We start from the raw sequence: 14,467 nt of genomic DNA, 5'->3' as shown, positions 1-14,467 counted from the left end.
TCCTTCTGAGGAATAATGCATCTGCCGAGATATCAGGCAGGCAGAGTGTATAGGCAAGCAATTTATATAGCAGACTGCAGTGCATATATCACTATATATTATTTGCTTAAAAAGCAATCCAGAAAACACAGTTTTTCTGCGCCATTTGCATGTTGGCACTGCAGAATACAGCCAGGTCCTTTCCATTTTACAGTGCTAGAAATCCAGCTATTTAAAACAGTGTTTTCTCCGTCAAACGCATCACATATACGTTGCAGAGCGAGGACAGCAGCACACAGGGGGAGGGAGGCAGAGCACCCCAACAGGCAGGAAGAAGCAGTGTGGTGGCCGCAGACAGAAGGCATGCAACCGTTCCCCATAACACCAACACAAAGGAAGTTGACAGTACAACTGGTAGGTCTTCCCGAGTCTGGTTGTTTTTTAAAGACTCTGCCGATAACCCCAAAAAGGCCATTTGCACCATCTGCCAGGTCAGCATCAGCAGGGGTGGCAAAACGGCCAACCTGACCACCACCAGCATGATCAGGCATTATGGCAGCAAAGCACCCGACTTTGTGGGCCGAACCCCAGGGTCCAGGAACAGTGTCTGCGGGTGGCACCATTGCTTTTCAGCTGTCGTGCATGCAAGCCAATCCCCTGTCCATGGTGCATGCGAAGATGCCTCCTGCCCTGTACCTGTCGTTGCACACTCAAGTAGCAGCATCGGGAAGCACGTCCATGTCCTTGTCCCAGCGCAGCGTTGTCCATACCCCAGTCCTTGGAACACAAGCGCAAATATGCAGCCAACGCCCCACAGGCCACACTACAAAATTCTCACATTTCACGACTGGTTGTACTCGAAATGTTGCCTTTTAGGCTCGTGGAGACGGAAGCATTCCGCAACCTGATGGCGGTGGCCATCCCTCAGTACTCGGTCGCCAGCAGCCACTATTTCTCCCAGTGTGCTGTCCCCGCATTACACAAGCACGTGTCCCAAAATATTAGCCGTGCCCTCAGCAACGCAGTTACCAGTAAAGTCCACCTAACCACGGACACGTGACAAGTGCTTGTGGGCAAGGATGGTACATCTCGCTGACGGCACACTGGGTTAACATAGTGGAAGCCGGGACCCAGTCGGACCTTGGGACGGAACATGTCCTCCCTACGCCAAGGATTGCGGGCCCTAGGTCAATCAGCGTTGCCCCCATGGTCTACAGCTCCTGCACCTCAGCCTCATCCTCCTCTTCAGCCTCCATCTCCGAAATGACCACATCAGTCACAAGCTGGAAGCACTGCCTTGGCCAAGCGGCAACAGGCTGTGCTGAAGCTAATATGCTTAGGTGAAAAACCGCAGAATGCTGAAGAGTTGTGGACAGCTCTGAAAGAGCAGGCAGATCTGTGGCTCACACTGCTGAACCTAGAGCCAGGCATGGTCATGTGTGACAATGGCCGGAACCTGGTGGCGGCTCTGAGGCGAGGCGAGCTCACACACGTACCATGCCTCACCCATGTGCTTAACCTCGTGGTTCAGTGGTTTCTCAAATCCTACCCGGAGCTGCTGGATCTGCTGGTTAAAGTACGCCACCTGTGTGCCCATTTTAGAAAGTCAGCTACAGCTTCCGCCGCCCTTGCAGTGTTTCAGCAGCGTTTGCAGCTTCCGGCTCACAAACTGGTGTGTGATGTCCCCACGCATTGGAACTCTACACTGCAGGTGTTGGGAAGGATTTGTGAGAAGAGGGCAGTTGTTGAGTACCAGCATCAACAAGGCTGTCGGTATTCAGTTCAGACTCCACACATAAAACCTCAGGAGTGGACATGGATGTCAGACATATGTACCATCCTCCAAAACTTTGAGGACTCCACCAAGATGGTGAGCGGCGATGACGCCATAATTAGCTTCACCATCTCGCTTCTCTGTCTTCTGAAACTCTCTCTGCTCACAATAAAAGAGGATGCATTGAAGACGGAGCACAATGAGATGGAGCAAGGAACCATACAGGGTGATTACACACAGCCAAGCCTCATCTCATCCCACTGTGGATTGGGTGACAATGAGGAGGAGGAGGAGGAAGGACAGGAGCTAGTTTCATGCAATATAGACGGCACTACCTGCACAGCTGTCATACCGTCTGTTCAGCATGGATGGCCAGAGGACAGAGAGGAGGAGGAGGAGAGCATGGTCAGTCATTCTCTTGGTGAGGACACAGAAGTCTTGCCTGTTAGTAGTCTGGCACGCATGGCTGAGTTTATGATACGCTGCCTTTCCCATGACCCTCGCATTCTCAAAATTTTGTGTGACAGTCATTACTGGTCGGTGACACTTCTAGACCCACGCTACAAGGAGAACTTTATATCTCTTATTCCTGAGGCAGACAGGTCTACAAAAATGCGGCAGTACCAGAAGGCCCTTGTTGCGGAACTATTAAAAAAATTCCCATCTGAAAACGCCGGCGGCAGAGGGCACACTTCGTTGGATAACCAAGGAATACAGGCGAGAGAGACACAACTTCAATCCAGCAGAGGCAGGGGAACACTGTCAAAGTTCTGGGAGAGTTTTCTCAGACCCTCCCATCGCACAGGCCCTGAAGCGCGGGGTACTCTCACAAGGAGTGCAAAGTTTGGGAAGATGCTGAGGGAGTACCTTGCCGACCGTACCAACGTCCTCCGTGATTCCGCTGTGCCTTATAATTATTGGGTATCCAAGCTGGATACGTGGAATGAACTGGCTCTCTATGTCTTGGAGGTCCTGGCCTGCCTTGCCGCCAGCGTTTTATCAGAGCGGGTTTTTAGTGCCGCTGGGGGAATTATAACTGATAAGCGCATCCGCCTGTCAACTGAAAATGCTGACAGGCTGACTCCTATAAAAATGAACAAGGGCTGGATTGGGCCAGACTTCTCAACACCACCAAATGATAGCAGCATAACATAAACTCAAATCCAGTGTCTTTTCTTGGGAGGTGTATTCCCATGCACATTTTCACACCCACACATGGGTATATGCTTCCTGATTTTGGCTATTTGCTCTAGTCCTCCTCCTTCTCCTCATCCTCCACCACCATATCACAAGGGTGACCGTGGTCCGTGATGCAACACCTACGTAATTTTTTTAAAGGGTGTTTATGATGCCCGTAAAAAAAATTTTTTATACAGTATGTTCATATATACCCCCCAGAGGTAAACGTTTGTCAGCCCATATACTTAGTCCATGGGCATTAAAAGTATAGGAGGCCAGCTCCTTTCTAATGGGAACATTTTTTTTTATGAGGCCCTCCTCCACGTTGTTATGATCTGCTACAAGAACTAAGGAAAGATAGGAAAACTGACCCTACAATAGGACTAAGCTGATTCCCTACGATGCAGCGGGCAACCTGTTCCTTGTGAACAGACCCGCCTTCGTCCTCAGCTAGTCTGAACACAGACCTATAGATATAAGGGAGGGGTCCCTAAAAGTACTAAGGACTGGGACAAAATTGGACACCTCCTAGCAAAAGTTGTAGCGGAGCAAAAAGACAAACAGACAAAAATACTTAGAGGTCCAAGGACCAAGCAAACTATAGAGATAGGTATAAAGCACCTGGCTAGATTAAGAGTCAAAGTAACACTGAAGTCCAGCAAAGCCAGAAGGGCGGAGCTGGAATAAATAGGCAGCAGGTCACGTGACCACAAAATAGAAAAAAACTAACAGGAGGGTTCTAACAGTACCCCCTCTTCTATGAGGATCCTCCGGATCCTCCAGGCCTATCAGGAAATCTCCTGTGAAACGCTCTGATAAGTCTAGGAGTAGAGACATCATCTGCCCTTACCCAGGAGTTATCCTCAGGACCGAAACCTTTCCAAGCGACGAGATACTGCAATCTCCCTCTATGCCTTCTGGAATTCAAGATACGAGAAATTTCATATTCACTGTCTTCCACCACCGGAGGAACTGTGACAGTGGAATCCCTATCCGATACATCAGCTTTTTTCAACAAGGAAGCATGAAACACTGGATTAGTCTTCCAGGAGGAGGGAACTTACAACCTAACAGCAGAATGGTTAACCACCTGAAGCACCTTAAATGGTCACACAAACTTCGGACCCAATTTCTTAGAAGGAATCCTCAACCGCAGATTCTTTGAGGACTACCAAACCATGTCACCAACCGTAAACAAAACCTCTTGACGTTTCCTGTTAAAATACTTCTTAGACTTTTTATTAGCCTCTTGAAGGTTGCAATGTACATCAGTCCAAACTCTCTCCAAATCACCGGAAAAAATTCTCCTCCTCCGGCACAGCCGACACCAATTTGGAGAATAAACCAAATGACGGATGTCTGCCAGTACAACAAAAAAACGGAGAACACCCAGCAGAAGAGGATGTATGGTTGTTAAGAGCAAATTCAGCAAGTGGCAGAAACTCAGACCACCCCTCTTGATTGTCTGCCACAAAACAACGCAAAAACTGCTCAACATCCTGGTTCTTTCTTTCTGTCTGTCCATTAGACTCAGGATGATACCCAGATGAAAATGACAAATGGACTCCCAACCTGTCACAAAAGGCACGCCAAAAATGAGCCACAAATTGAGGTCCCCTATCAGAGACAATGTCAGTGGGAACGCCATGGAGTCTGACAATTTCCTTGACAAAAGCCTTAGCGAGTGTCTTAGCGCAGGGTAGTTTAATGAAAGGAACCAAGTGACACATCTTGCTAAAACGGTCCACAACCACCCAGATGACAGTGAAACCCTCGGACACAGGAAGGTCAGTAATAAAATCCATTGCAAGAAGCGTCCAAGGTGCACTAGGAACCTCCAGAGGGCAAAGCAACCCCGCAGCAGGAGCATGTGAAGCCTTTGATCTAGCACACACCGTACATTGACGCACCCATTTAATGATTTCCTTCTGCCACCCAGGCCACCAAACACTGCGACCTACCAGTCTCTTAGTCTCAAAAATTTCTGGATGACCTGCCAACCGAGACTCATGATACTCCACAAACAACTCTCTCCTAAAGGTTCTAGGTACAAACAACCTCCCGTGGGGAGTGCTAGATGGGGCATCCTCCTGGGCTTTCAGAATCCCATCTTCCAAAACGGAGTCCAATGCTGCAATCACAACTCCTTCTGTAAAATGCTCTCCTCCTCCTCGGTACCAACCATGGGAGAAAAGCTGCGAGATAAAGCATCAGCTTTAACATTCTTAGTACCCAGGATGTAAGTAACAGAAAAGTTAAACCGCCAAAAAAAAGTGCCCACCTAGCCTGACCGACATTCAAGCGCTTGGCAGCATCTAGATCAGGGGTCTCAAACACGCGGCCCGCGGGCCGCATGCGGCCCCTGAGGCTGCTTTATGCGGCCCGCAGGCACAGACCCCTTGACGATCCCGACCTGGTCCAGGAGGAGCCGCCGACAGCAGCGCTGCATTGCCACACAGAGACTGTTTCCCTGCACTGCATTTCCAATGCCAGCCGCTGGCCAATCAGAGGCCAGCAGCTGATATCTGCATGTCGGCGCAGCGAGTATGACGTCATTGCCATATGCAGATGTCAGCTGCTGGCCTCTGATTGGCCAGCGGCTGGCATTGGAAATGCAGTGCTGGGAGACAGTCTCTGTGTGGCAATGCAGCGCTGCTGTCGGCGGCTCCTCCTGGACCAGGTCGGGATCGTCAAGCGGTCAGACTCTGTGGTGCCTGCGGGCCACATCTGCAGGAAGGCCGCCGAGGGAACGGAGGACAGGTGAGAATCATCTTTTTTTTTTTCTATTTTATGTGTGTGAAGAACAACACAGGGGGCACATAGCCACAAGAGGGGACCTGGATGGGGCACATAGCCACAGGATGGGACCTAGATGGGGCACATAGCCACAAGAGGGGACCTGGATGGGGCACATAGCCACAAGATGGGGACCTGGATGGGGCACATAGCCACAAGAGGGGACCTGGATGGGGCACATAGCCACAGGATGGGGACCTGGATGGGGCACATAGCCACAAGAGGGGACCTGGATGGGGCACATAGCTACAAGATGGGGACCTGGATGGGGCACATAGCCACAAGATGGGGACCTGGATGGGGCACATAGCCACAGGATGGGGACCTGGATGGGGCACATAGCCACAAGAGGGGACCTGGATGGGGCACATAGCCACAAGATGGGGACCTGGATGGGGCACATAGCCACAAGATGGGGACCTGGATGGGGCACAGAGCCACAAGATGGGGACCTGGATGGGGCACAGAGCCACAAGATGGGGACCTGGATGGGGCACAGAGCCACAAGATGGGGACCAGAGCCACAAGATGGGGACCTGGATGGGGAACATTGCCACAGGATGGGGACCTGGATGGGGCACATAGCCCCAAGATGGGGACCTGGATGAGGCACATTAGTACAAGATGGGCGCCAGGATGGGGAACGTTGCTACAGGATGGGGACCTGGATGGGGCACATAGCCACAGGATGGGGACCTGGATGGGGCACATTAGTACAAGATGGGGACTTGGATGGGGAACATTACTACAAGATGTTTTCCATTATTACTATATGATGCTAATTGTAAGACAATATTACTGTATGTGGCCAATTGGCGGAAATAAAATTGTAAAAAAAATAAAAAATAAAATAAAGCATGAAAAAATATTGGGCACTAAAAATGCTGTTTTATATGTAAACTAAAGTAAACACAAAAAAGTGCACGTTTATTATCGTCACATCCATAACGACCCAAGCCATAAAAAAATAAACACGGCAAAAATGTTCAAAAGGTGTATACAAAAAAAATGGTATCACTAAAAATGTCACATTGAACAAAGAATGCGGCCCCCCAAATTCAAATTTTTTCCATGTGCGGCCCATATACCCAGCCGAGTTTGAGACCCCTGATCTAGATAGATCAGATTCTTATGATCAGTGAAAACCTGAATGGGAAATTTAGCACCTTCCAAGAAATGACACCAATGTTCAAATGCGAGTTTGATAGCCAGCAATTCCCGAATACCAACATCGTAATTAAGTTCGGTGTCAGAAAATTTTTTCGAAAAAAAAGCACAGGGATGAACCCCATCCTTGTTCTCCTGAGACAAAACCGCACCGACCCCCTCCGAAGAAGCATCAACCTCGACCAAAAAAGGCTTGGTCTCATCAGGCTGCATAAGGATGGGGGCAGAACTGAACCTGTCCTTCATTCGCAACAAATTGTATGCCCCCCGGAGATCAATTTTAGAGAACCACTTGGCCCCCACTAACTGGTTAAACAAGTCAGGAATTAACGGCAGTGGGTAGGAATTGCGTACGGTAATTTTATTAATTTCGCGAAAGTCCAGACATGGACGTAAACCGCCGTCTTTTTTTTTTACAAAAAAAAATCCAACAGCCACAGGTGACTTAGAAGGTCTAATGTGACCAGCAGCCAAGCTCGTCTGTATGTATTCCTCCAAGGCTTTTCTTTCAGGGATAGTAAGATTAAATAAGCGACTCTTGGGAAGAGTAGTTCCAGGAACAAACTCAATGGTGAAATCATAGTCCCTATGAGGAGGTAGAATTTGCGACTCCTCCTCTGAAAAAAACTTCCAAAAATCCTGAATAGGTACAGGTAATTCCCCTCTTTCCACAGCAGCAATGCGACCGTTACAACATTTATCATAACACTTAGGACTCCAAGGTTTAATCTCATTAGTAGACCAGTCCAGTAAAGGATTGTGCAGTTTTAACCAAGGTAAACCTAAAACTACTGGAGAAGGTAAATTATTTAATACCACTAAATCCAAATTCTCTTGGTGAATACCATTAATAGTGAGGGGAAATTCAAAAGCCTTGTGAGTAACACATTTCAAAGGAGTGTTATCAACAGCAACCACAGAAATAGGAGATGACAAAGGTTTAGGTTCCAATTTAACTTTTTCCAAAAATCCCTTATCAATCACATTCAGTGTAGAACCACAATCCACAAAAACCTGAAATTCAATCAACTCCTCCTGCAATGAGGTACTCCCTGAAAGAAATACTCCCTTGGAGTTTAAACAGGCAATACGGGCGTAACTGACCTTTTTTTTTCTTTGTTTAACAGAAGCTCACAGTTCTTAACAAAATGGTCAGATTTACCACAATAAAAACACAATCCCTTGGAAAACCTGCGGTCTTTTTCCTGAGAGCGGAGTGAAATCGACCCAATATCCATCGGTTCTCCGTCGTCCGAGCAGACCCTCTGATGACTAGAACTGCCATAGCAGGAGTTTTCTCCTCATTAACCCTGGCACGCAGTCTCCTGTCCACCCGTATAGCTAATTGCATGGCTTCTTGCAAGTTTCCAGGTGCAGGGAAAGCAATCAGCAAATCCTTAACCCTTTCACTTAGACCAGCAAGAAACAAACATTTTAACACCGAATCATTCCATCTCACTTCAGAAGACCACCTTCTGAAGTGTGTACAATAATTTTCAACATCACCTGACCCCTGCTTTAAACGTCTCAGTTGTGCCTCAGCAGAAGAGACTCGATCAGGATCGTCATACAACAACCCCATAGCAGAAAAAAAATCTTCCACTGATCTAAAACACGGATCATTAGGTTGGAGAGAAAAGGCCCATCCCTGTGGTTCCTTGCGCAAAAGTGACATGATAAACCCAATGCGCTGTGATTCATTCCCAGAGGACCTGGGTCTGAAACGAAAATATAATAAAGAAGCATTTTTAAAGGAAAAAAAATCTTGTTGTTTACCATAAAAAAAATCAGGCAGTCCTACCTTCGGTTCAACAAAATGCGCTCCAGGACAGCTACTCACGTGTTGCTGGAGCTCGGCCACCTCAAGAGACAATCCCTGTAGGCGTTGAGCCAATTCCTGAACAGACACCATGCTGATCTCCGGATCTCGTTCCTTAGGATTTTTTTTTTTTATTTTGGGCTGGACTTACTGTTATGATCTGCTACAAGAACTAAGGAAAGATAGGAAAACTGACCCTACAATAGGACTAAGCTGATTCTCTATGATGCAGCGGGCAACCTGTTCCTTGTGAACCGACCCGCCTTCGTCCTCAGCTAGTCTGAACGTAGACCTCTACGATATAAGGGAGGGGTTCCTAAAAGTACCAAGGACTGGGACAAAATTGGACACCTCCTAGCAGAAGTTGTAGCGGAGCAAAAAGACAAACAGACAAAAATACTTAGAGGTCCAAGGACCAAGCAAACTATAGAGATAGGTACAAAGCACCTGGCTAGATTAAGAGTCAAAGTAACACTGAAGTCCAGCAAAGCCAGAAGGTCGGAGCTGGAATAAATAGGCAGCAGGTCACGTGACCACAAAATAGAAAAAACTAACAGGAGGGTTCTAACACACGTCTCTTCCAAGGGGCATTGAAGTGCCTCCAAACTTTTGGCAGCCCTTGCATTCACTGCATAGACCAACACTATGGGAGACTCTCTCCTTTCTAATGGGAATTTGTCATTACTGTGGCCCTGCTCTATGTGTCTTTAAATTCTTAGTGGTGTTTTTACTAAAATTGGTCAGCCGTTGGACTCACTGCATACCCTATGACTGTATAGCAGACCCTCTCCTTTCTAATGGGAACATGTCGTACCTTGTTACTGTGGCCCTGCTCTATGTGTCTTTAAATTCTTAGTGGGGTTTTTCCTAAAATTGGTCAGCCGTTGGACTCACTGCATACCCTATAACTGTATAGCAGACCCTCTCCTTTCTAATGGGAACATGTCGTACCTTGTTACTGTGGCCCTGCTCCATGTGTCTTTAAATTCTTAGTGGGGTTTTTCCTAAAATTGGTCAGCCGTTGGACTCACTGCATACCCTATTACTGTATAGCAGACCCTCTCCTTTCTAATGGGAACATGTCGTACCTTGTTACTGTGGCCCTGCTCCATGTGTCTTTAAATTCTTAGTGGGGTTATTCCTAAAATTGGTCAGCCGGTGGACTCACTGCATACCCTATAACTGTATAGCAGACTCTCTTCTTTCTAATGGACAGGCTTTTCGCGACCTTATGGATCTACTCAAGGAGAACGAAGAGGCTTTGGGCAGGAGAAAATTTAATGTACGTCTTCCATCTAAGGTGACTCCCTCTTTGGGAACTCTACCATCCATCCAAACTTTTTTCAGAGCAGTGGTACATGATGTGGATAACTTAAACTTAAACAAACACATTGATAATAATCTCTTGGTAGCACAGAAACAAGCTATACACTCTCTCAAAAGCAATCCCTTGTTCGTCATAAAAGAGGCGGACAAGGGTGGGGATATAGTGCTTTGGCCTGTCTAAATATATCTTGCCGAAGCTAAGAGACAGCTGGGTAATAAGGATGTGTATGTGGTACTTCCTTCAGACACCATGCCATTGTTCAAGAGAAAATTGGACTCTATTCTTGAACGAGCCTTTAGTGGGGGGGTTATAGACAAAAGTGAAAGGGACTTTCTGACAACCCCCAAACCAGTCACACCTACGTTTTACCTTCTTCCGAAGGTGCATAAATCCCTTATTGTGCCTCAGGGCAGACCTATAGTGGCTGGTATTGGGGGTCTCAATGAAAGACGCTGCAAATATTTGGATTTCTACCTACAACCTTATGTCTTTAAATTACAATCTTATGTGCGTGAATCAGTTGGAGGGACTCCATGTTCCAGGGGACACTATCATGGTTTCCTCGGATGTGGAGTCCCTCTACACTATCATTCCACATACTTTAGGACTAGAGGCGGTTGCCTCATTCCTACATGGCTCTGAAGTTAGTGACTCTATGCATAACTCATACTTGTTGGAATTGTTATCTTTCATTTTGAAGCATAACTACTTCATCTTCTATTGTGCCTACCACAGACAGGTGTCCTGTACCGCGATGGGTGCGCATTGCGCGCCTTCCTACGCTAACCTCTTTCTGGGTTGGTGGGAGGGTGAGCACGTGTACCCATCGCCGGCTTTCCGGGGACATGTCTACAAGTGGTTTAGGTACTTCGACGATGTTTTTATGCTTCGGACAGGCACTAAAGAACAATGTGTTGAATTTATTACTCATCTCAACACCAATGTGTTTAACATACATCTCACTTACAAACTCTCGTCAGAGAGTATCGACTTTCTCGATGTGAAACTAATATTGGAGGGTGAACATATTCGGACGAATTTGTTCCGTAAGGATACCTCAACGAATAATATTTTACACTATAGTAGTTTCCATCCGTTACATCTTAAACGTGGGATTCCCTATAGTCAGTACATAAGGACTAAACGTAACTGTAGTAACATTGATGATTTTATGTTACAGGCTAATGATTTAACCTATCATTTGAAAGCCAGAGGCTACCCTAAAAAAACCCTCAAGACTGCATGGAACAGGGTTAACAATTTGGAAAGATCTGATCTGTTACAACCCAGACCTAAAAAAGAGGATTCTGTAACTCGGCTGATCACTGACTATAATAATCAGTGGAGGGATCTCCAATATATAGTACGCAAGAATTGGTCTATCCTTCTGTCAGAACCAAAATTACAACATCTTGTATCTACCAAAGCATCACTTACTGCAAGGAGAGCGAGAAGTCTCATGGACAATCTTGTTAAAAGCCATTTTGTTCGACCTACAGTCAAGTTAAACAGGGGCATTGTGCCCAAGGGATCCCACGCTTGTGGAAGCTGCAATGTATGTTCTTATATGCCATCCACCTATATATTCATCAATCCGATGGACAAACGTGAATTTTTATTGAAGAACTTTATTAACTGTCAATCCAAAAATGTTGTTATCTATGCTCTGATTTGTCCATGCTCTCTTGTTTATATTGGTCAGACATCACAAGAATTGCGTAAACGTATACAACAACATTTGTCGAACATTGCCTTGGCTGAAATTCATCTTAAAGCACAAAAACAAATTTCTACTGTGACAATCCATTATTTACAATCTCATCATTGCAAAATTACTGGAACTATGATTTACAGCCTTGACCTACTTTCCCCAAATATTCGCGGGGGCGATGCAACACCGGCGCTACTACGTCTTGAATCTAGATGGATATATATGTTGAACTGTGTGTCCCCCAAAGGGATCAATGAAGATTTATTGTTCACTGGCTTTTATAGGCGATAGGATATGATTGACAAATCAGTACTGATTATTTTTTGGAGTGGACATCTCTATAGATGCCTGAACCAAATGGCATGTTGCTTAATTTTTTGTGTGCATTACTCTACTTGGCGACATTTGGTATTTCTCGGCGTATGTAGTTATCTCGTTTCGAGTATTGTACCCACTAATATGACTAATTTAATCGGCTTTCCAGGTTTAGTCCATTGTGTGACACTAAGTGTTGTACTCATTTTTCATGCTATTTTGGACTCCTGGTTCTGAGCTTGCAGGATAATTGTCATAATGGGACATCCTTTCCCCTCTATTTTGGGGTTAGTTTTCCTCACTGTTCTGCTCTGCATTTTTAGTCAGTTGTTCTGATGGTGTTTCAATACTTTTGCGTTCCATGTTGGGACATACATATTTAAGTGGTACCTGTATGTATTGTGACCTCCAGATATGGTCCTGGCTTTGCGTTCCACGCTGGCACGCATACTCTGACTTCCGGTTTGCACACTTCCGGCGCTGTCCCACGGTGCCTCCCTATTTTTGCGTTCCATTATCGGACGCATACTCTGTGCCGGTGTGCAATTTTGGGGTGGTCCATATCAGCACATAACCGGTGCTGGTATGTCCCGCCACCTCCGGATGTGTTTCTGGCTATGCGTTCCACACTGGCACGCATACTCCCTGAAGGGGGAGGTAACTCCTCCCTTGACTTCCGGTTTATACATTTCCGGCGGTGCGTTCCAGTGTGACACGCACGCCGTTTATGCACACACACCATAACGTTTTCCAGTTGGATACACATCAGTGCAATTAGATCTTAGAGGGTGGTGTACAAACTTGGGAACCTGGATCGCTCCAGACAATCCACATATTCAAGTGTGGGTGCATGGCCAGGGATCACTATCTCTGTCTGGGTCAGTCCATGTGTTTATGTGTTCTCTTGCTTTGACTAATGGATGTGGGTGTGTTTTGAGGTATATATAGTGGATTTGTGGGACATTGACTCTATACCCCTGAGGAAGCCATTCTTCAATGGCGTAACGCGTAGGGTTATGTACTGCTGACATCTTCTTTACTTTACTGTGGACTTATATGGTGGGTACATTGTAACCCTTTTTGTTTTTTGGGCTCTCTTTCTCTACCTTTCTATGTCTGTCCAGGCATTGTCCCTGGCTTCTACCCTTGATATTTTCAGGGAATATATTTGTCTATTTGCTCAAATTATCTATCAGAATAGTAATATCCATAGTGAGCCCAAAACATTTACTTAAACTATATGGCTGTATTATCAGACGTACTAGACTATATATCATATTGATCTGAATTCTCCACAGATGAACTTATGGACTCACTGCATACCCTATAACTGTATAGCAGACCCTCTCCTTTCTAATGGGAACATGTCGTACCTTGTTACTGTGGCCCTGCTCCATGTGTCTTTAAATTCTTAGTGTTTTTTTTTCAAAATTTTGGCAGCCCTTGCCGTCACAGCATGGGCATTACCACTATAGGAGACCCGCTCCTTTATAATGGGAACATTTTTTTTACTGAGACCCTCCTCTATGTCTCTTCAAAGGGGTATTGGGTTGCGTCCACATTTTTGGCAGCCCTTGCAGTCACTGGATACGCAATAACAGTATAGGAGACCCACTGATGGCTCTCTAACAATAGCTAGGGCCGACTGCTGGCCTTTTAAGATTAGTAAGGGCCGTCTGATGTCCCTATTAAAATAGTCTTTATGACTTTCAGAGTCCCTCCATCAAAAATAAAACAGGATGTGTCTGATGATGTGTCACACACCTCATTGCCAGATAAGGTTGTAAAATGTTAAAATTACATTTCCCGGTGAATGCATTTGTCTTAAAAAAAAAACGTAAAAAAACAAAAACAATAGGATCTTTCTTTAGTATAAAAAACAGCGTCACCAATTTAACCTCAATGTAATCAAATTGTTCAGCTCATGCACCTCCTCCCCCATCTCCGAAATGACCACATCAGTCACAAGCTGACAGCACCGCAGCACTGCCTTGGCCAAGCGGCAACAGTCTGTGCTGAAAATAACATGCCAAATGCTTATTTGACAAACCGCCCAGTACTGCAGAGTTGTTGAAAGCTGTAAGACAGCAGCCTGATTTGTGGCTCTCACCGCTGAACATACAGCCAGGCATGGTCGTGTGTGACAATGGGCGGAACCTGGTGACGGAGAAATGACAGCCTCGGTAGATACGGTCTCCCTCTATGCCAGTCCTTTCACCGAGATAAAGAATATGGCTGTGGTGAAATAAATACAACTCCCACTGAGAAGCTGTTTCAGATTGAAAAACATTGTGCCCACCAGAGGATTTGATTCTGAGGGCTAACCTTTCTCCCCCGCTCAAGAGCCCAATAGCAGCTGCAAAGTTAGCGCTATCATGAACTCTCCTGAGGTAGAAGCCA

Source organism: Phyllobates terribilis, unplaced genomic scaffold, assembly GCF_046119375.1.
Source record: "Phyllobates terribilis strain yellow unplaced genomic scaffold, ASM4611937v1 Scaffold_12__6_contigs__length_324123572, whole genome shotgun sequence".
In the NCBI taxonomy this organism is placed as follows: domain Eukaryota; kingdom Metazoa; phylum Chordata; class Amphibia; order Anura; family Dendrobatidae; genus Phyllobates; species Phyllobates terribilis.
The sequence above is the reverse complement of the archived record's forward strand: the minus strand, read 5'-3'. Positions refer to the sequence as shown.